Source organism: Cydia strobilella, chromosome 6 (assembly GCF_947568885.1).
Source record: "Cydia strobilella chromosome 6, ilCydStro3.1, whole genome shotgun sequence".
Taxonomy (NCBI): domain Eukaryota; kingdom Metazoa; phylum Arthropoda; class Insecta; order Lepidoptera; family Tortricidae; genus Cydia; species Cydia strobilella.
This window is the reverse complement of record NC_086046.1, coordinates 19,978,472-20,001,145: the sequence shown is the minus strand read 5'-3', so window position 1 is coordinate 20,001,145 and position 22,674 is coordinate 19,978,472. Positions and strand designations below refer to the sequence as shown.

At 40.1% G+C, this 22,674-nt stretch overlaps 1 protein-coding gene and 1 pseudogene across 9 annotated transcripts in view; both read right to left on the bottom strand.

Annotated features, from left to right (window-relative positions):
- Nucleotides 1–22,674, bottom strand: part of LOC134742269 (disintegrin and metalloproteinase domain-containing protein 11) — a 784,213-nt gene that overhangs the window by 757,330 nt on the left and 4,209 nt on the right. The window lies entirely within an intron of this gene.
- Nucleotides 6,343–9,743, bottom strand: LOC134742249 (uncharacterized; annotated as a pseudogene).

Sequence of the window (22,674 nt, the reverse complement as noted above, 5' to 3'; positions counted from 1 at the left end):
GAAGCCGATGGTTCTGGGTTCGAATCCCGGTAAGGGCATTTATTTGTGTGATGAGCACAGACATTTGTTTCTGAGTCATGGATGTTTTCTATGTATTTAAGTATTTATATATTATATATATCGTTGTCTGAGTACCCATAACACAAGCCTCCTTGGGCTTACCGTGGGACTTAGTCAATCTGTGTAAGAATGTCCTATAATATTTATTTATTTATTTATTTATTTATTTAAAAAGGCGGCAAATTAAAAATTTATACACGAAGAATTGTCCCCCGTAGAAGATTTTAATTTCGCGCCTTTTTTTTACTGACAAACTGTGTTTGCCAGAGTATAAGAAAGTTTGTATGATTGGGCATTTCAATATTTGAATCCCTATTAATATTCTAAATGCGAAAGTAGTAGTAGTAGCAGTAGTAATCACTTTATTGTACACAACACAGGTTTACAAAATACAAAGGCGAACTTATCCCTATAAGGGATCTTTTCCAGCTAACCTTCGAGTAGATGAGTGGAAAACTATAGCCAGGTCAGATAGACAAACTTACAGGATGTACAAATTAATATTAAAAAAAAGAAATAACACTATAGATTAAAATACATAAAATACTTACTAGCATACATACATACAATACTAAATATATATTATAATATATATAAATTAAATATCACAAGTGTAAGAAAATAAAAATAAAGGTTAGTACTTAACCAGATCACGCTGATTGGAAAGCCAAAGCTTCTTCAGATTAGCCTTGAGTGACGCTACAGACTGGGACCGTTTGAGCAACAACAGCAACTTGTTCCACAACTTCACAGCGCGAACCGTGAAAGAATTTGCATACGATCGCGTCTTATTAGGAGGAATAGCAAGCGTGAGATTAGAACTAGATCGTAAGCGGTGATCACTGCCTTCAGCCAGATAGTTAAATCTTTCCGTTGGGTAAGATGGGGAACGGGGGTCGAAGAGTATATTGAACAGCAACGACACGACATGCACATCTCTGCGTTGGCGGATCGGTAACCACCCGAGCTGGGAGCGGAATTTGGAGACGTGATCATATTTCCGGAGGCCAAATATATACTTAAAAAAGTAACTCTGTCTGTCTGTTTGTCTGATACCTCTTCACACTTAAACCGCTGAACCGATTTAAATTAAATTAGGTATGGAGATAGTTTGAGGCCCGGGGAAACATAGGATAGATTTTAGGGTTCCGTACCCAAAGGGTAAAAACGGGACCCTATTACTAAGACTCCGCTGTCCGTCTGTCCGTCTGTCTGTCACCAGGCTGTATCTCATGAACCGTGATAGCTAGACAGTTGAAATTTTCACAGATGATGTATTTCTGTTGCCGCTATAACAACAAATACTAAAAACAGAATAATATAAATATTTAAATATGGCTCCCATACAATAAACGTGATTTGCTGCTTTTGCTGGTTTTTTCCGTAATGGTACGGAATCCTTCGTGCGCGAGTCCGATTCGCGCTTGGCCGATTTTTTATCAATCATCATCATCATCACCCCATTCGGATGAAATCACGGGCAAAACCTAGTCCATACTTCCCTACTATATATACAGGGTGGGCCAGTGATAAATGCATTTAATTTTTTTTTAATAAATAATCATTTTTTTTGTTTTTAAATAAAAAATATAATTAGAATTTGGGATAAAGAAATAAATTTTACGTTTTAAAAAGTAAATCATCAAGATGTCGTCCGTAGCGGTAGCGGCACTCTTCCAGTCTTGCTTGTAAATTTTGAAAAACTTTCGTTAGGAGTTGCCGAGATATTGATTGGATTTCTTGACGAATATTCTCCTTTAATTCTGCTGTGGTTGTCGGATTATTGGAGTACACTTTACTCTTCACGTAACCCCACAAAAAGAAGTCTGCCGAAGTTAAGTCAGGGCTCCTGGGAGGCCAACCAATGTCACCTCGCCTCGATATCAATTTTTGAGGAAACATTTCACGCAAAACTTCCAGGGTCACGTTACTTGTATGGCAGGTGGACCCGTCTTACTGAAACCATGTGTTGTTGTTGTAACCATACGATTCGTGAAGTTTCGGAGCCAGGAAATCTCTTAACACGAAAGTCTTGTTAAGTCTTTCAAAATTTACAAGCAAGACTGAAAGAGTGCCGCAACCGCTACGGACGACATCTTGATGATTTAATTTTTAAAACGTAAAGTTTATTTCATTATCCCAAATTCTAATTATAATTTTAATTAAAAAACATAAAAATTGATTATTTATGTTTTTTTTTTAAATGCATTTATCACTGGCCCACCCTGTATTATATCCATAATATATCCATACTTATATACTTATATATCCATACATCGCTACACGATTCGTCTTCACTGCTAAACGTAGGGCTGTCCAATAAAGATGGCGTAATTAGTTAAATGGCCCGCATGATGCATGGGCGCTAGAGGAAATGGTAAACTAGAGGCCAATTCAAACTTACATTATGTGATATTCAATTGTTTATCTATTTTTTATTATTTAAGTTGACAATAGGGATGATGACACATGTTGAATTTTATAACAAAATCTAGTAACATAGATAGCAAATGAGCAATTTAGCACAATAATGTAGATATTAAAATAATATAGGTAAATAATTCAAAATTTAAGTAATTTTTCAACTTCCAAAAAGGAAAAAAGTAAGGGTACCATTCGATTCCTTACATTATATCCAAAAAAATATTGTAAAGCAACTATATACATAAACGCAATATTTCACCGACAAAACCGCAATTTTCTTATTTTGTCCATACATTCAAAATGGGCTCTCAGTGAATTTGACGTTACGTTCACTTATCGTTTTGTTAGGAGCGTTTCGCGAGTGAAGTACGACTGTCGGGCTTTGACTATCATTTCTGACTTTTGTATTGTTTTAATGCAATGGGTCCCATATAGACATTTGATCCTAAAAATAAACTTGATCGATTGATACCATTAATAAAAATTTATCATTTAGCCTATTGTTGTACCTTAACAGCTAGAGCCACAGCGGCACAAATTGGGAGACAGTAATACTTATACATTGGTTACAAAATTATTTACATAACAACATTAACACTACTTACAGGCATCTCTTGCTCTATCACTTTCTTACACTCAATCATCAGTCGTGCGATTGCACTCGCGAACAAATCACACTCCGGGTGTCTCTTTCCTCTTATAGGAATCGCAATAAGACTATCCTTCTCTATCAAAGAGTGTTCCCTTGGTTCTTTAAAACACATCCCTCGCTACGCATCTCTGGCGGTCCAGCATAAGTTGCGTTCTCGCGCGCGAGTCCATACTTGAAGTCGCGCTAGATGTATGGAGTCGCGCGTGAGAACGCAACTCATGCTAGCAGGTCTGGTCGAAACGCAGCCGTAACGTGTAATATTATGCGAGTGTGTCTGTCTGTCGGTCTGTTACTTCTTCACGCTTTAACCGCTGAACCGAACAGGACAACATTTGGTATGGAGATATTTTGGGCCCCGAGAAAGGACATAGGGTAATTTTTAGGGTTTTGTACACAAAGGGTAAAAACCGGACCCTATTACTAAGACTCGGTTGTCCGTCTATCCGTCTGTCCGTCTGTCTGTCACCAGGCTGTATCTCATGAACCGCCGTGATAGCTAAACAGTTGACATTTTCACAGATGATGTATTTCTGTTGCTGCTACAACAACAAATACTAAAAAGTAATACGTAAAAGTAGTTAGTAATGGTGGTTTCTTCTTCTTCTTCTATTATGAATTAAGTACGGAACCCTCGGTGGGCGAGTCCGACTCACACTTGGCCGGTTTTTTTATCAATCATCGTCATCATTCGACGCAGACGAAAGTCGCAGGCAGAAGCTAGTATTATGAAAACAGCAAGTTAACTCACCACAAAAAAACGTCGAAGTACACAAACGAAATTTAAAAAACCGGCCAAGTGCGAGTCGGACTCGCCCACCGAGATTTCCGTACTTTTTAGTATTTGTCGTTATACCGATAACAGAAATACATCATCTGTTAAATTTTCAACTGTCTAGCTATCACGGTTCATGAGATACAGCCTGGTGACAGACAGACAGACGGACAAACGGACAGCGGAGTCTTAGTAATAGGGTCGCGTTTTTACCCTTTGGGTACGGAACCATAAAAAGCTATAAAGCACCAAAGTCGCATCATATTCCCCGGACTTATGAAACGGAAGTCTGATTACTGTGTCTAGACGACAACAGCTGTGTATAACGGCTAAATCCTGCTCGTAATGCTGGCGAACTATGTGCAAAACAAACGAAGATAGAGTAGGACCAAGCTAACTCTGCATGGCGTTTACAAACACAAAGTGTGGTAATATAACATTTAAAACCTTCGCGCTTTGAACACATATTCAATCACATTTATAATCGTGTTTATCACGAATTTATTTTTTTGTTACCTTCATTTACCGACGTTTCGACACAGGTTTCACTGGTCAATTCAATTCAATCTTTAAGTAGTATGGCTCCATCGATACTGTCGATGATTTCGCCAACGTCAAAGTGGGATCCACGTGGGATCGAATTAATATTTCTTGATTTTCTTCAGCCAGTGTACGGTAAATAAAATTATGGCCCTCTAGGGCTCTAGCCGGACACGGTTACAGGTAGAAATACCAAATGCTCTTAGAGCACGACGTTGTTCGGTAGTTATTGTTGTTATCTCGTAAAACCGATAGCTGGATTTTACCAGAAGCAACCAGAAGCACGTGGACTACCGGCCATTGACTCCAATATGGTGGTTAAACACGCTTTCAGATTAATTCTCCATTCACTGCACACTACCAAATTAGATTTACTGTATAATAAAGCTATCGATATTACACTTTAAACAATATTAATGAGCAAAAAACAAAGGAATTAATCACGAGGCTACTATCAAGATGGCGTTCGAACCGGAAGTCCCGTTTCACTGGTCGTGGTCGGCTAACTGACGTCCAAGAAAAATGTCAAAACAGAGATTTGTGTGACTACCCAAAGAAAAGTGTATGAAAAAGTTTGGGGTAAACAACACATTCAAACAAAGGTAACAAAATAAATTCGCGATACACCCGATTATAAATGTGATTTAATAAAGTGTAGTAATGTCATTATTAATGTAAATGTCTATGAAAATAATGACGTATATAATGAACACTAGAAGACAATCGATAAGACAAACAATCGGACTATAGATATATCTTTACCACAGAAATATGAATCTATGATCTTTACCTATCCACTGTACAGTCGAAGGCGAAAATATCGATCCAGACAAATGGCTCAAAAATATGTGAACACGACTTTATTGTCTAAGGTGTAAGAGCGTACACATATTTTTGAAACTTTAATGTATATATATTTATGCCCTAGACTGTACCTATTATATACCAACTTGACGACCGGGTTGGCCTAGTGGGAAGTGACCCTGCCTGTGAAGCCGATGGTCCTGGGTTCGAATCCCGGTAAGGGCATTAATTTGTGTGATGAGCACAGATATTTTTTCCTGAGTCATTTATATATTATATATATCGTTGCCTGAGTACCCATAACACAAGCCTCCTTAGGCTTACCGTGGGACTTAGTCAATCTGTGTAAGAATGTGCCATAATATTTATTTATTTATTTAACTACTACATAGTCATTTTGATATTGTGTTTGTTAGAAAAAGACAAAATTTAACAAAGGTTTGCTAAGTCCTTTGAATAAGAAAGTTATATTTACACATCTAATACAATCAATAAAACATTGCCATGCAAACGGCAGGTGACCATAGCAGCTCAATCAGGCGATGACGTCACGGCACGCACACACCCGCCGCGCCCCAGTTCCGCTGTGACGTCGGCGTGACGTCAGAGATGCAGCGGGGGCCGGGCTTGTATCGTCATGGTTACTACAGTGATTTATGTAACGTACTTTTGAAGTTTTTTTGTCTATTTTGATACAAGCTTTTATCGCTGACTGTACTTTTCTTTCGACAGGCGATTTTTTCGGGGTCGGGCCCTAATGTGTTAAGCGAGGTTTAGACTAGCAAGAATTTGCATGCAATTTACGTTACATTGCTGACTACTAAGGTTGACTGCATACAAAATGTTTATCAAATACCGCAATGTAATGAGAATTGCATGCAAGTTCTTGCTAGTCTAAACCTCGCTTTAAACAAAAGCAAAAAGTCAGTCAAAAGTGAAATTTCTTCAACTAAAAAACGTCACTTTTGACACTGACCGATCGGTATCGTACCGCTGTGACTTCTTATAAGCACTGTTCGAATCAAGCTATATTTATTTGACGCTGCAGTCAGGTCAGGGTCTAGGGTGGAACAAGACCATTTTTTTTTTTTTTTTTTTATGAAATAGGAGGCAAACGAGCAGACGGATCACCTGATGGAAAGCGATTACCGCCGCCCATGGACACCCGCAACACCAGAGGGGTTGTAAGTGCGTTGCCGGCCTTTAAGATGGGAATACGCTCTTTTCTTGAAGGTTTGAAGGTCATATCGGTCCGGAAATACCGCAGGCGACAGTTCATTCCACAGTTTAGCTGTGCGAGGCAGGAAGTTTCTAGAGAAACGTACAGTTGAGGACTGCCAACCATCTAAGTGGTGAGGATGGTAATGTTTTCGCGTAGGGCGATGGCGAAAAGAAGCTGCAGGGATTAATCCGAACAATTCCTCGGAGCACTCCCCGTTATACACGCGATAGAAAATGCAGAGCGAGGCCACATCTCTACGCAGCGCCAAGGAGTCAAGCCGTTCCGAAGTACGCTGGCAGTCGACAATTCGAGTCGCTCTTCGCTGGATGCGGTCCAGAGGGAGAAGCTGGTATTGGGGTGCCCCTGCCCATAGATGAGAACAGTATTCCATGTGTGGGCGAACCTGCGCTTTATACAGCTGTAGGCGGTGGGCCGGCGTGAAATACTGTCTCGATCTGTTGAGCACACCGAGCTTTTTTGAGGCTAATTTGGCCTTACCCTCTAAATGGCCGCGGAACTGGACTTCACTCGAAATGTCGACGCCGAGGATTCCGATACTGGCTGCGGCAGTCAGGGGAGTGCTCTCAAAACGAGGTGATACGACAAATTCTAACTTTTTTGCGGTAAACGCGCAAACCTGTGTCTTGGCAGGGTTAAAACGGACTAAGTTTAGTCGACCCCATTCAGAGATTTCTTTTAGGGAAGTCTCAATTTCAGACACAAGTTTGTTCCGGCTCTCGATGACGTTTTCCCGAGAGATATTGGTGCGGCCGGTGTAAGAGGCATCACCCGTACTATCATCAGCATAACAATGAATTCCGCTGATTTGCAGCATGTCATTGATATGCAGAAGGAATAGCGTGGGTGATAGCACACAGCCTTGGGGGACACCAGCATTCACAGACATGGAGTCTGAGCATTCGCCGTCAACTACGACCTTTATGCTTCTGTCTGCTAGAAAGCTACTGACCCATACACATAATCTCTCGGGAAGCCCATAAGATGGTAGCTTCGAAAGAAGTGCTTTGTGCCAGACGCGATCGAAGGCCTTCGCTATATCCAAACTAACAGCCAATGCTTCACCCTTTGCCTCGATTGCCTGTGCCCAACGATGTGTCAGGTAGACTAGAAGATCACCAGCCGAGCGGCCTCTACGGAAACCGTATTGTCGGTCACTAAGCAACTGGTGGTCCTCTAGGTACCGAAGGAGCTGGCAGTTGATAATGGACTCCATTATCTTCGAGAAAAGGGAGGTTATAGCTATTGGCCTGTAGTTGGATGGATTTGAGCGGTCGCCTTTTTTAGGGATCGGGTGCACCAAAGCTGACTTCCACGAGGTCGGGACTACGCCGGAAGAGTAAGAGAGCCGAAAAAGACGCGTTAAGACCGGTGCCAACTCGGGAGCACACATCTTCAGCACAACCGCAGGGATTCCATCGGGCCCACTCGACTTATGAGTGTCGAGGGAAAGAAGTGCTTTGCGCACCGAGCTTTGTTTGAACCGGACATCCGGCATATAGCTCTCGCACCGCGGTATGGTCGGCGGCGCGTTTCCCCCGTCATCCAAAGTCGAGTTGGACGCAAAGAGTTTGCCCAGAAGATCGGCTTTGTCTTTTGCGTCGTGGGCCAATGAATCATTCTCCGTGTGCAGAGGTGGAAAAGATGGCGTGCAGAAATTCCCCTGGATAGCTTTGGCAAGAGACCAGAACGCACGATTTCCCGACGGGAGGCGCTCTAATTTCTCGCCAATTCTACCAATGTGCAGCGACTTTGCTCTGGCAATAACTCTTTTGAAGGACCTGGAGGCAAAGTTAAACTTCTTTTTTAATGCGCTAGTCTTTACATCCCGTACTGCCGCTGCGTCTACCCAGGCCTGGTAACATTCCTGCTTTCGGCGAGAGGCCTCTTTGCAGAAACGACCAAACCAAGGTTGGGATTTGCCACCAACAGGGACCACAGAGGACGGAATGAAAAGCTCCATTCCCTGCAGCACCACGTCAGCAACAGAATCAGCAACGACGTTGGGATCATCCGGCGTGAAGCAAACCTGCCTCCAAGGGTAGGATGCAAAGAAGGACCGCATCCCGTCCCAATCTGCTGACCTATAGTGCCACACACGGCGGCCACAAGCAACTCGCCGACGCGGCGGGTACGCGAGTGGCACCGTACTCCGGATCAAGCAATGATCCGAGGAACCGAGTGGGGCTTCAACGAATACATTGTAGTCAACCGGATGAGAGGTCAGCAGAAGGTCCAACAGGGAAGGTTCATGGCCTTCCACATCTGGGATTCGCGTAGGCGCAGTAACCAATTGTGTCAAGCCATATGCCAGAGCAAAGTTATAAACAGATCTGCCCGCATGATCAGTCTTGCTAGAGCCGAGCCATTCGGCGTTGTGGGCATTAAAATCACCAAGTACAATGATCTCAGCGGAAGGGATCTGCTGCTGCACAGAGTCTGCAGCCGTTTGGATCTGCTCAATGAGTCGGTCAGTTTCGGCATCACCGCTATGGGACCTATATAGGCACGAATAGACACGGGGATGGTGATCGTTGTCTATACGCAGCCATAAGGTGGAGAGGTGGACCTTCAAGATTGTTGAGGCGACGAAAACTGATATCGTCTCTAACGTACACGCACACCCCAGCCCTAGGCGAAAAGGAGTGTTCCAGTCCGTACCCAGGGTAGGAGAGGTAAGATGTGTCCGCCGGAGACGCTATCTGCGTCTCGGTCAAAAAGAGCAAGGCCGGCTTTGCTGTCTCGAGGTGTAGGTGGACAGCATTAAGGTTGGAATGTAAACCCCTGATGTTGCAGAAGTCCACGGCCAGCGTGGCAAGGGGTGCCGAAGTTGCTTTGCTCTTGCCTCGGGCAGATGACAGATGGTTGAGCGCGGTTTTGCCCCCCCCAGAGTACGAAACGGGGCGGCCTCGGCGTCCACGCTCAGGCAAAATGTTACCTGAGCATGGAAGCCCAGTGAGGGGTTCTCCAGCGCTAGTGCAGCAACTGGTACCCTCCTGGGGTAACCTCTTTAACTGCGCCATCATCATTAGAAAGGGGGGGTTTGGGGGTTGGAGCTATCTGGGAACCTTACTCACCATCAGGAACACAACACTACATGCCTACAAAGTAGGCAGCAGTGCTATTATGGCTGTGGTCTTCTGTAAGGTGGAGGTACTTCTCCAGTTGGGCTGCTCCAAATTCAAGCGTGATGACATAACGCTGTGCCCTACCTCTCTTGTTGGACGTAGTTTAAGGACATACCCGGGTCCAATAATATAATAGGTCCAATAATAATAAGTCCGGGACATAGCCGATATGCATTTGGAGGCGATAATGTCACTCCCTGTTATTGTGAATTTGAAAAATGAACTGCGACCATTCTTAAATACTTTTAATGAACATTTAGCTGCGCTTCAAGCCTTGAAGTTTAAACCTGACGAATGGTCGTTTATACTCCTCCATGTGTTATCAAAAAAGCTGCCTATTGATGTGCGCAGTAAATTTGAATTAAGTTTGACTGGTTCAGATATTCCTAAATGTTCTGAACTTATTGCTTTCTTGGAATGTCAATGTAAGGCATTAGAAATGTCTATCGCATTGAAGGCAACTGTTAGCGGGTCAAATAAACAAGCTGTGATGAAACCTCTGCCTAATCGCAATGCCAATATGGTAATGCATGTCCAAGAAGGCAATAAGGAAATAAATTGTCGCTATTGTAATTTGGATCATTACATGTATATGTGCAATAAATTCAAGACTTTGAATATTGACCAGCGTAGAGATTTTCTGAAATCTAAAAATTTGTGTTTTAACTGTTTTGGTTAATTCAAACTTACATTGTGATATCAAAATGATATTTAAATGATGTCAGTCACCCATGCGTCTCGCTCGCGCCAATACATGTACGGGCAAGTGCGATCGAAATGCACGCGCCACTGACATCATTTAGATATCGTATAATTTTCATTTATTATACCATAAGCACACAGAGAAGGCCCGATTCGAAGATAAGTCAAATATTACGTCTAGATACGATATGGATTAGATACGATATTAATTCGATATGTTTATGGATCTAATTCATATCGTATTAAGACGTAATATTAGACGTATCTTAAAGTTCACAGTCAGTTCAGAGACAAACTTTAATAATAATATTTGCTCTCTTAATAAAGAAATTATGGCACTTAAAGCAAAGTAAACTTAGAAGTATATTTTACATAATCATCTCAAGTGATTTACGCTGATTGAATTTGCAAAAACTTTTCCAGAAAACACTTATTAGTTTTACCAAAGAGAATTGAGTAGTATAGAGGCCTATTGTCATAGTAAATTTTGTAGTCACAGATTTACTGCCATTTTTCGTTACAGGATTAAAACTTTTAGAACGCCATATGTTTGACTCATGTTCTTTCACTGATATGTGTTAAAATTAAAATTGTAAAAAATCAAACGGTGTCGCTATCTACACGAGTATAATAGGCCAATGGTATGGCGCCATCTTTTCGAGCATACATTTTTCTTTATAATCTGAGGCATGTTTTTTCTTAGACTTAATTTATCTTATACACTTCATAGATCTTTGGTTTTACAGAAACTAAGAAAATTCGAAGGAAAACTGAACAGTTTCGAGCTTCAGAATAATTTCGGTTTTATATTCAAACTACCGAGTCCGTACTTTATCTAGGTATTTAAGAGGAGACAAATGTTTATTTTATCGTGTAGTAGAGTATAATCGTCTCGTCTCGATGTTGCTATTTGAATTTTGCAGTCTTTTATCGTGGATATAAAAACATTAGGTACTTTTAAACATGTTTCCATATTCGCTTGTATTTTAGGCCGAGAAAAAAATAAGTGCAGGTAAGGTTGGTAACTAACGCCTGATTCTATTCATTATATGAAAAATCAATTTGAAAACACATAACGCAAAAATGTTGAGGACCCCTGCTTTAATAACTATTTACTCCTCTGACGCATCGACCCAAAGTGTGTCTTGGCCTCCAACACGACTGTTCGCCACTGATCCCGGTCCTGTCCAGTTTCTCGCCAGTCTTGAACCTGGAGCTCGCGCAGATCAGCGTCCACCACATCCGCCCGACCGGGCGGCGTGCTGTCGGTTTTCTCTCAAACTCCCATTCGCTCAAGATGGCCGACCCACCGAAGCCTTTGCGCCTTTGTCACAATGATGTTTGGTTCAGCAACTAGTTGATCAACTTCGGCGTTTTTGCGGATTCTCCAACTGCCATCAGGTCTGTGTTGGACCGAGGATTTTGCGGAGAATCTTCCTCTCAGCCACCAACAGCTTACTTTTCTCCTTCAAAGTTGGTGTCCAGGCTTCACATCCGTATGTTAAAATAGGTCGGATTACGGTCTTGTAAATTCGGATCTTAGTCTTAACTAACGTTTTAGACAAGAATATTAAGTTATTAAAAAAAAGTTACTAGTTCATCTAAAACGTATCATTGATCAACATCAATTTCTATTTTAAACGTAGCTTAACTCTCATTCCGCTAAAATTCACTCTCAGTGAAATTCGCCCTCTAAATTTGCATCGAATGTCCCCAGTTCGTTGGCTTATAGTAGGCCATAGTGGCTTACACTTGGTCTTAGAGCCCGTCAATCATAATTAGACTTTCTTGGGAAGCCTTAAGGCTCAGATTTGAGTGGGGTTTAAGTGCGGTCACGGCCGAATTACGGACACTCGGATTTAGATCGCGAAGCTTATTTTAGCGGAATCTGTAGGCGTCGAGGGGTAGATCTCCTTCAGTATAATTTGCATTGTGAAGCGTATACGAAGACCCAATCGACACGCATAAATGGATACCAACTATCCAGGAAGCTAATTCGAACGTACTTTTGATATATACATGATTTTGCCGATACGATACCGATACCGATTTTTGAAGTTAATAATCGGCGATACCGATATCGATGGCTTAGTAGTTAGTTAATAAAATAAATAAATAAATAATTATGTATATACATACAACTTATGTTTAATAGCCACGCACTCGATTTAACGAAGTGTAACAACTGAAAAATGAAAATAATGAATCAAAGCAATAGTAAATCAAAATCAGTAATTAAAGTTTACTTTAGGTACATTTTTGTTAAGGAAACAAAGTTTATCACATAATATTTAACGCTAATCATTGTCTTTGCGCTTTTCAAACTGTGATATCGGGTGTATTTAAATCGGCGATACCGATTTATCGACCGATACTGCGTTACTTCCCTATCAAAAATAATCCAAATTTTCTCTTAAAAAAATGTCTCATGATTGGTGCCGTTATTATATGTATAAAATGTGTGAAAAAATCCATACTCTGGTTAAGTTTTTATACTTTTCACTCTATATTGTACCTACATACAATGGTACAATGGCTACGAAAAAACAAGTATCGGCAGCAAATCAAACAGCGAGATACAAAAACGTTAGGTGAAACAAAACATTGAAACGAATGCTTCCCGTGCACAAGGATATTGGATTTCTAAATTATACACAATATTGGGAGTGCAAACAGCAACCATTCATATTCACTTATCAGTGTGACACATCACATAGATAGGTTACACTTTTTAACCCGACGCAAAAGAGAAAAGAGGGGTGTGATATGTTTGACGATATTTCGTACGACAGACGATTGTAAGTTTATTCAAAGAAATAATAAAAGAATTTAAAATTACACAACAGGCTCTGTGGTCCCACACTAGGCTAGGCCTGTATCGTGGTCAGTGGCGTAGCTAGGCGTGGGCGAAGTGGCCCGTCGCCCACGGCCCCGCGCCCCACGGGGGCCTCGCGCGAGATCCCTTCGGGCACAGTGAAAGAAAAGGGCTGTTTATTAAAAGAAAGTATTTAAAATTACACAACAGGCTCTGTGGTCCCACACTAGGCTAGGCCTGTATCGTGGTCAGTGGCGTAGCTAGGCGTGGGCGAAGTGGCCCGTCGCCCACGGCCCCGCGCCCCACGGGGGCCTCGCGCGAGATCCCTTCGGGCACAGTGAAAGAAAAGGGCTGTTTATTAAAAGAAAGAATTAAAGAATTTAAAATGACACAACAGGCTCTGTGGTCCCACACTAGGCTAGGCCTGTATCGTGGTCAGTGGCGTAGCTAGGCGTGGGCGAAGTGGCCCGTCGCCCACGGCCCCGCGCTCCAAGGGGGGCCTCGCGCGAGTTCCCTTCGGGCACAGTGAAAGAAAAGGGCCTCGCAGATGCAATTTCGCCCACGTAGCTTGGACTAATCTAGATTAGTCTGATCGTGGATCGTGATGTTATTATTAACATGAACTGTATCGACTAGTAAAATAAAATAGCTAGTGTTAGTGTAGGTGTGTGTGTTAGCATCTGATAAAGGAGCAAGCGAGACATAGACTGTGAGACCTTAGTGTTGGATGATGCTGGACATTCTGATGTTTTGAAAAGATGTGTCCCGCCGAGTTTGTTGCCGGTCCCATATTGGGATACCCTCCTACAATTTAGGAGGATATTAAATCTTCTCGGATCCGTGGTGTAGGGTTGGAGCCGGCGTAGTTTTTATCGCGTATATATATATATATCTTTACTTGAAAAATAATTAGTGTATAACTAGCCTTATGAACCGATTTTGCATGTACAACCAGCCTTAAAGTTTGTAGTCTATGATTGTTCATTATTTTAGTATGTGGGTATTTTTGCACTTTGTAATTTTTCCTCAGTCACCGGTTGACCACGAACGAGTTCGTTGAGTTCGAAACGTCGGGATGTATTATAAATTCAATATACGCGATATAATCCGTTTTCATAGTTTTATTTCGTAGCTAGTGTTAATTTTTTGGAATTTTCAATCGGTTCGATATCCGAGCGAGACAAGCAAATTAAAGAAATCTTTAAGTGCAGTTTTTTTTTAAGAACAAAATAATGTTTCCTTCAAGTAAAATGAGCTAACTTAAGGTTTTAAGACACTTTCCTTCCAGGGCTCATAAAGATTGCCCACACTGTATAACTGTGTTGTGTGTCTGATTTGAAGTTATAATTTTTTTGTGTTTGTGTACGTCTTAATTTAATTAAATCATATATTATTATGTAATTCGTTTTAAATGTTTTAACCTCGTATGGAAATATTTTCTGGATTTAATAATTTCATTCATTCATTCATTCATAACAGTCTCCTAGCCTTTTTAATCCTGGGAAGTGCAATTATTTTTGTGTTTATCACAGATCCTGAGTTATGGATGTTTTCTATGTACATATTTAAGTATTTATATATGTATATAGGGATAGTGTTTACAATAAAATATGTAAACTGAGATACTATTTAATGCACAATTTAACGTTAAAAAATCTTTACATACTTATTACGGTAGTCATGTCTCGAGCAATTATCTAACCAAGTCGAATGGAGCCCCGATCTCCGGTGTTAAAACATGTTTACATAAAACTATTTTATTCCACTATAACGTCACCTGACAGCCCCATAACCTGTAAAGGCAAAGAATGATTAAAATTCACGAAACGGCCGCGGCAAAACCGTCCAACTCGTAAAGTAAAACTAAACTAAGAGTCAGCCCCGAAAAAACATACATTTGTGGAGAAACGAATCGCGACCAATTTGCTATTGAAAATAAATAATAATTAATGATTTATTGCGTATAATAGACTAGATGACAAATTTTCATTAATGGTATCAATCGATCAGGTTTATTTTTAGGATCAAATGTGTGTGGATCTATATGGGACCCATTGCATTAAAGCAATACAAAAGTCAGAATGATAGTCAAAGTCCGAAAGTCGTACTTCACTCGCGAAACGCTCCTAACAAAACTATAAGTGAACGTGACGTCAAGGTCACTGAGAGCCTTAGAGTAGCAGGTACAATTATTACAGATAGTTCCATTGAACACTTTACAGGTGTATAATAGTATACGTACACGCTTAGGTAAATATATTCAATTCAATAGGGAATGTTACGCAAAACTGCGTAGAGGGCGTCACTACCACAATCACAGGATCTACCGCGAAAGACTAAAATCGGCAGTTCGGTTTCTGCCTCTCTATCACTCTTGCCTATTCGATCGATGCGTGCTGAAGGGACATAACCTGCTATCTCCCGTTTTAGTGAATATTGGTATGTTATTATTACACTTAGCTTCTCAGGTGTAGGTTATGGTATATTTAGAGGAAGTTTGTGTCAGGCGTGTCTTCCGTTCCGTGTAAGGATCAATTTCGGAGTCATAATTGAACGCAAAGGATCCATCCTCAAAAATTAGTTTTTCAAATAAATGACTTCGTTTTAACAGTTTATTTATTTATTGAGAAACAAGAAACAAACGGTCATTTGCAAAGTGCGTGATAATTATACAATACATTTTAAAGTTAGACCTAATTAGCATTCTGTTTGCGGGAAGGCACGCATAGCACAGAAAACTGGATCCTGCAGAAAACCGTACCCGCAAAAAACTGGACGTCAATGGGAAAAAGCTCAAAGAGCCGATACTGACGGGCTGCAACCCGACTGCAATTTGTATGGCAACCCGACTGCAATTTGTATGGCAACCCGACTGCAATTTGTATGGCAACCCGACTGCAATTTATATGGCAACCCGACTGCAATTTGTATGGTAACCCGACTGCAATTTGTATGGGGACTGCATGTCAACTGCAACTTCGGCGTGCAGTTCCCATACAAGTTGCAGTCGGGTTTCAGTCCATCTGTACCGGCTCTTAGTAAAATGTTCGTACAAAAGAGTTACACTAACATTTTGTAGGGCGTGTTTAACTGCGCAAAGCTCTTAGGGCTCTCCTATACTATACCTGTTATCTAATGCTTCATCAAGCCATAGAGAAATAAGTAAGCATAGAGTGCTCACTCCATACATCAGTTTTCTTAACAAAACGCTTATTATTTTCGTAGTCTACATCCAGCGTCAAGTAGTGGGTTTATTTTCAATTTATTCAATAAAGATAACATGATCTTTATGAGTACTGTTATTTGTCAATAGATGTCGCGACGAACGAAGTCTAATTTTCCACAATTTTCACCTAATATTATAACCGGAACCACAGAAAAAAAAATAGTAGTCTTACGTACAGAAGATTCACTCTCTGACAAAACGCGTCTATTACGACAGATATGACCGCTAGGTGGCGCAAGCGCGAGCAGGCGTCCATTCCGTAGCGGTACGCGGCAACTACTATGGCTAGACACCAAAATTGGTGTGGGCCGCATGTACTTAGCAACGCGACGAAATCGCGAAGTGAGCCACGCCTGCCGGAACTCTTATTTTCATCTCCTTCTGCTTGTAATATTAAATTGTAAATTGTTGAGCAATACGCTTTTCGTCAGTCGCGACACTCGTGACATCTAGTGTCAAGTAGCGGTACTGATAAATCCGCTACTTGACGCTAGATCTCGACTAAGCAAAAAATAAGCGTTTTAGCATAGAGTAACTAATACTAGAGCGGTATTGTCATAGTAAATTTTGTAACCCCAGTAAATTCACTGCCATCTGTCGACACACTTTAAAACTAAAAATAAATATTTATAAAAATACGATAAAATGTATTTAAATATGGATAAATGATTTTTTTATTTGCATTAATTATTTTTATATGATTTTGACTCATGTTCTTTCACTGGTATGCGTTAAAATTATAAATAACAAACGAAACAGTCAACGCCCTCTATACGAGTGTAGGCCAAAACTAGTGGCGCCATCTGATCGAGAATCAAATTTTCGTGATTTTCGAGGCACGTTTTTTCCTTAGACTGTATCCATCTATTACGGAGTTATATCTATCTTTGGTTTTAGTAAGAAAACTGATGTACGGAGTTAGCACTCTATGCTTACTTAGTTCTCTATGATTAACCTGAAGAGATAATGGCCTGTTTATCTGAAATGTTTTGCTAATGTATCTTTTATTTTTGTTTTGTGTGTTGTTTTACTCAATCGTAACATTTTTGTTTTAAGAGCCCATCAACGTGCTCACTAGCGCCACTGCAAAATAATTGTGATTGTTTAAAAAAACCGGCCAAGTCGAGTCGGACTCGCGCACCGAGGGTTCTGTACTTTTTAGTATTTGTTGTTATAGCGGCAACAGAAATACATCATCTGTGAAAATTTCAACTGTCTAGCTATCACGGTTCATGAGATACAGCCTGGTGACAGACAGAGAGACGGACAGACGGACAGACGGACAGCGGAGTCTTAGTAATAGGGTCCCGTTTTTACCCCTTGGGTACGGAACCCTAAAAACACGTGACTGTCACACGGCCAATGAGGTACAACATTTTGTGTCTATGGAAATATGTCATTGGCGGAACGATTGACTCGTGTGTTTTTAGGGTTCCGTACCCAAAGGGTAAAAGCGGGACCCTATTACTAAGTATCCGCTGTCCATCTGTCCGTCTGTCTGTCACCAGGTTGTATCTCATAAACCGTGATAGCTAGACAGTTAAAATTTTTACAGATGATGTATTTCTGTTGCCGCTATAACAACAAATACTAAAAAGTACGGAACCCTCGATGCGCGAGTCCGACTTGCACTTGGCCGGTTTTTTTGTTTACATTCGCATTATTTTAATCCGTCCGTCTGTCCGTGTATCTCATGAACCGTGATACCTAGAGAGTTGAAATTTTCAAAGATGATGTATTTCTGTTGCCGCTATAATAACAAATACTAAAAACAGAATAAAATTAATATTTAAGTGGGGCTCCCATACAACAAACGTGATTTTTTTGCCGTTTTTGTGTGTAATGGTACGGAACCCTTCGTGCGCGAGTCCGACTCGCACTTGGTCGGTTTTATTTTGTTCACTTATTTTTACATCGTAATGGAATGGACTTTTAGTTGGTTGGATCTTTTTTTAACATCACACAGCTTTTTTTTTATACTACGTCGGTGGCAAAACAAGCATACGGCCCGCCTGATGTTAAGCAGTCTCCGTAGCCTATGTACGTAGCTGGGCACATACAGGTATTACATAAGGTAAACAAACCATGGCATACCTATTGTATTTTACATTAAGGGCTAAATTCTAATTTATATAATTAGCGCTAATTAAATGCATATCGAGATTGGACATACGAAGCATATAATTGGTAGCATAATTACAAGGCACACTAAACTTGTATAATAATTCAACTATATACATGTTGAAATATAAAGCCTCTATCATAATTAATCACACAAGCTAAGTTATATTAAATAATTATACAAAAGATCACGACAAATTTCCACATAACTAACCAATTTGGAAAATCGCGCCCCAATTTTTATCGAATACGCCATAAGACCGATTTATTTTACGTCCCACACTTTTTGTAAAGGGGATAAAAAAATAAACTGCACGCGGCGAAAAGGGAAACTTTATGACACTTGGCGATACTCGTGTTATCTCGTCGTGTGGCGCCATCTATGGCGGAGCGGCGAAACTAAACAGGCCATTAATAAAAGTCGACCGCTCTGCCATTTGAAAAGGAATCAATAAAGGACGATTAATCGTGTGTTTGAGATGTTTCCGATAATGCGTATTTTTTTAACGTAAAGTCATTGGCGTTTGAGTTGTATTTATGAAGTACTAGCTATTGCCCGCGACTTCGTGCGTATGGATTTGGTGTTTATGTAATGCCCTTTTACCAAGTTTCAACTTCTATCCCCTTTTTAACCCCATTAGGGGTTGAATTATCAAGAACGTTGAAATAACTATTTTTTTAAATATTATAGGACATTCTTACACAGATTGACTAAGTCCCACGGTAAGCCCAAGGAGGCTTGTGTTATGGGTACTCAGGCAACGATATATATAATATAAACAGTGAAACATTAATTTAGACTTTGACCACCTGTCGTAAAAAACAATTAGAATATGTAATGAGCAAATAACGTCAAGCTATTGAGCATGTTATGCAGATAAAATAGGAATTATTATCATCTTTCGTTTGACTCATAAAAAATAAGTAAAAACTAGGAAATCTGCAATCCGTTGCTACTTAGTAAAAAAAAGGTTTATGTTAAGATATCTCATTCTGCATAAAGAAATAAAAAACGGCCATTCAGTATTTGCCGGATGCCTAAGAGAAAGAGATTGAAAATGCTTATCTCCCTTTTTAAGGCTATCGTTGAATTAATAAAGGTTCAAAGAAAATAAAATACAGGTTGAAGTTTAATGGATTTATTAAAATAATTTTACAATAGGTGATCGAATAGGGTTGTTGACACATGTTGGATTTTATAACGGTGTTCTCTTAACACAAGTATTTTCACTTAAAAAGAGGCACCTGCACAGCTATTAAAAACGTAATCTTTTTTTACTGAGTAATTAGATTTTAATTTAATTTAATAACTAAATCTAGTTAAATAGATAGAAAATGAGCTATTTATTTATTTATTTAAACTTTATTGCACAAAATATATACAACAATGTACAATTAGCCTCATGCATGAAGTTTATATTTGAACGAAATATGTTTTATTCGGATGTTTGTTACCGTTATATCATGTTACAAATGAATTTCCGTTTTTAAATTACCATTTAATTACTTAAAATTATAAATAAAAAGTACAAAAATTTGCCCGCGAAAAGCTAGTGAGCGAAACGCTCGAAACGCCACGTGACGTCACGCGTTCGTCAGATTAGTGTCATTAGTAGCAAACGTCAGTTGGGCCGCCCAACGTGTGACGTCATCACGCTTCGTCGAATTCGCGCCAAAAATTATGAGCGTTTCAACCGCTCAAAAATGTTCAACATTTTAAATATTTTTTAATAAAATAATGTTAAGGTTTACAAAAGTATTTTTATCATTTCCGGTGTTCCAACGATATAAATTATGAAGCCAAAAATAAAAATAAATTGATGCATGGAGCTAATTGGTGGACTTAATAAATTGAGCTACGGCGGCGTGTGTTCGAGGCAGCACGAAACATATCCGAAATTAATTTAAGGAAATTCACAAGACGGTGCCAAGCGTGCATAAGAGTTGGGGGAAAACAATTCGAGCACCTAATTGTAAAATTATTTTAATAAATCAATTAAACTTCAACCTGTATTTTCATTGAACCTTTATCAACTCAATGATATCCTTAAATAGGGAGATATACATTTTCCATCTCTTGCTTTTAGGCATTCGGCAAATACTGAATGAGTTTTTTTTCTGTATCGTAATCGTTATTTTTACTAAGTGTAGCAACACATCGCAGATTTCCTAGTTTTAACTTTTTTTATGAGGCATTCGAAAGATGATAATTATTCCTATTTTATTGCAGGACTATTTTTAAATCTGCATAACATGCTCAATAACTTGACGTTATTTGCTCATTACTTTTCTAGTAAGTATTTTTAAGACGCTTTTATTAGGTCGACCTGTATGTAACTATGTAATGGAATCTAAGGTAACTAATTTACCCATCTTTCAAGGATCGTAGCGTCATGAAAATTGGCAGCTGTATGTAGTTCTGATGACAATACAATAATATGGTACTGTCGAACTGATCTGATGATGGAGCCGGATGATATGAACTGGAACTTCATGATGGAATCAACTAACTATGTAATGGAATCTAGGGTAACTAATTTAACCATCTTCCCGGTTTCCGATGAAGCTGAAAATTTGCATACGCATGTAAGTCGGGTGACAATGCAATATTATGGTACCATCGGGCTGATCTGATGATGAAGACAGGAGGTGATCATAGGAACTCTGTGATAAAACAACGCAACCTAATTGTGTTTGACATAAATACTACCACAATGGTATCTTTTTAACATTGGCAACATGTGCGAGTGAGACACGGGGCTCTGGTTTGCTATCACATGTGGACCGTTTTCTCTAGTCTGGTACGAACACCTGTCTGGCTCGGTGATAAGGTTTAATTTAGTATAGCAAAAAAAGTGACAGCTGGCTCCACCTTAGGTATAACTTCATGGTTTAGATACATCATCGCTGAATGGCCGTTTTTTATTTCTTTATGCAGAATGAGATATCTTAACATAAACCTTTTTTTTACTAAGTAGCAACGGATTGCAGATTTCCTAGATTTTACTTATTTTTTATGAGTCATTCGAAAGATGATAACAATTCCTATTTTATCTGCATAACATGCTCAATAGCTTGACGTTATTTGCTCATTACATATTCTATTTTTTTTTACGACAGGTGGTCAATGTCGAAATTGGGGGACAATGATTACTCGCGTCCGCGGGAAGTTTACCTTAGATACCTCGCACGTGTCCCCTGGGTGGTGCTAAAGAGTAATCAACTCTGGCTGCTGCACTGCACTTTTCGAAACGAGAGCCTCGCAGCAAGTAAAATAGAAGCGAATACATGAGCACAATGATCACACGGACCAGAGATCTCGGACTATCAGTCCGAATTTGTCAGATTAATGTAGAGGGTATTAGTAGACCGAAATGCGACTACATTTCCAGACTTCTCAAAGACTATAAAATCGACGTCCTGAACTTACAGGAAACCCACACCAGGGACGATCAGGACATCGAAAATAGAGGTCATATCGCCGGTTTTAGACTCCTCAAAGCGTTAAACCACCGCAGCTACGGCATCGCTACCTGTCCTATAACGCGTTATGTCGCCGGCCCTCCCGAAGACCTGATCACCCTGAGCGACGAAGCCATAAAGTGGCTGACTGGTCTATGTGTAGATCTTTAATTACTTATACAACACTTACACTGTTTCTATTTCACAATTACTGCTTCCAACAAGATGGCAGCACTTGCTTTGGCGTGAAGTGTCAATGTACATGTGATGTACATGTTTATGGTTCCGATTCAGGCCACAAGATGGCAGACCCTCCAACGCGCACGGTCCCTATACGACGTTGAATAAGTATAGCGGCGAAATGTTGTCCCTTTTCAACAAACAAATGACGGCCAAACGATTGTAAACGGCTTGTTGGATTTGACAGACGTTTACAAAAACGCCATCTTATTATTGTACTTCAATATCTCGACATGGACAAGGGTATGAAATGGGTATGCATCTGTGGAGCTTGATGCATAAAACGAACTTATAATTTTGTATAGCACAAAAATCAATAAGTACATAGACACAGGGCGCTATACATCAAAAATCACTTGCATTTCTATGTGTGAACGGCACGTCTGTACACGCGGCATGCGCCATTGTGTGAGTAAGTTGCTTAAAAACAGTACTGAGCGGTCGGCAAATGGTCGTCAATCTGGTGTCGCGGAGCGAGGTAATTCGAA